Source organism: Cyphomyrmex costatus, unplaced genomic scaffold (assembly GCF_001594065.2).
Source record: "Cyphomyrmex costatus isolate MS0001 unplaced genomic scaffold, Ccosl1.0 scaffold811, whole genome shotgun sequence".
Lineage (NCBI taxonomy): Eukaryota > Metazoa > Arthropoda > Insecta > Hymenoptera > Formicidae > Cyphomyrmex > Cyphomyrmex costatus.
Genome location: NW_017280388.1, coordinates 76,201 through 77,888, shown reverse-complemented (window position 1 = coordinate 77,888; position 1,688 = coordinate 76,201).

Genomic DNA, 1,688 nt, shown 5'->3' with positions numbered 1-1,688 from the left:
TTTTGGGCAATCGTTTTTATTTCTGCCCAGCATTTTCCAATAGATTTAATTTCATTATCTATTGTTCTCCTCCAAGACATAGCAGGTCTCCCTCTTTTGCGCTTTCCTTGCGGATTGTATTCCATAGCCATGCGAGCTATGTTATGCGGATCTTTTCTTAGAGTATGGCCGATCCATTTCCATTTTCTGCGGCGGATTTCAGTGCCTATTTTTTCTTGCTTGGAAGCGCGCAGTAGTTCTTCATTTGTTGGTAAGTTTGGCCAGAACAGTCTCAGAATTCGTCGCAGACATTTGTTCACGAAGACCTGAAGTTTGTTTATCAGTCCATCTGTGTTTTTCCAGGTCTCGCAACCGTATAGCAGCACAGATTTGATGCAAGCATTGAATAAACGAAGCTTATGTATGTTAGACATCTTTGAGCTTCTCCATATTTTATTAAGTCTGAAGAAGGCTTGTCGGGCCTTGTTTATTCTTTTGCTAACATCGATGTTGGTTCCTCCGTCTTTGGCAATTACGCAACCAAGGTATACAAAGTCGTTGACTTCTTCGATTGTGCGTCCTTCAATGGAAATAGGTGTGCTTATGTTTGTTCCAATACGCATTATTTTTGTTTTGTTGGTATTGATCTTTAGTCCAACTTCTGCAGCGTATCTTTGAAGTGCTGAAATTCTCCCCTGTGCATCTTTGTGTGTATGAGATAGTAACACGATGTCGTCCGCATAGTCGAGATCGTCAAGTCGGCGAGTCAGCAGCCACTGTATTCCGCCTGTTGTTTCTTGATTGCATTTTTCCATCACCGTATCCAGTACCATTAAGAATAGCATCGGTGATAGAATGCAGCCTTGGCGTACACCTCTTCTGATTTGGAAGGAGGGGCTCAGTTTTCCTTTGAAGAGAACACCGCATTCCGCGTTATCATATAATTCTTTTATTAATCTTGTTATTTGGGCTGGTATTCCAAATTTTTCTAGTGTTTTCCATATAGCCGGCCAAGTCACGGTGTCAAATGCTCTTTCAAAGTCCACGAAAGTCAGATACAGTGGTGAGTTGAATTCTGCTGCTTGCTCCACTATAATTCGAAGGCTGCTTATATGATCTATGCAGCTGTGTCCCGGGCGGAATCCTGCTTGTTCTTTTCTCAATTTTTCATTGACGTGCGCTGTCATTCTCTCGCGGATGATTGACGCTAGAATCTTCGTAATTGTATTCAGTAGGGTTATTCCTCGCCAGTTCTTACATTCACGGAGATCACCTTTCTTTGGAATTGTGATGATTATTCCTTGTTTCCATTTCGCCGGGATGCTGCCTGTGTCCCATACTTCTGTTATAATGGGGGCAAGTGTTTCCGCCGCAAATGATGGATCAGTTTTAAGTAATTCCGGTGCGATGCCGTCACTACCTGCGGCTTTGTTGTTCTTGAGTTTCTTTATTGCTAATCTGATTTCAGCAACTGATGGTGACTTTGTGCTGATACGAGATGATGTTGTATAGTCTATGTCGCAGTTATCTATTGTTGGGTCGTCGTGTTTAAAGAATTCTACCCATCGATTAAGTTGTTGTTGTTCCGTAGTGAGAATATGGCCATCGCTGTTCTTAATTTGTGGAATGCTTGTAAAATGGCCGGTGATCCTCCTGATACATTGGTATGTTTTGCGCACGTCCTTTTGTTCCGCCGCCACTTCAGCGTC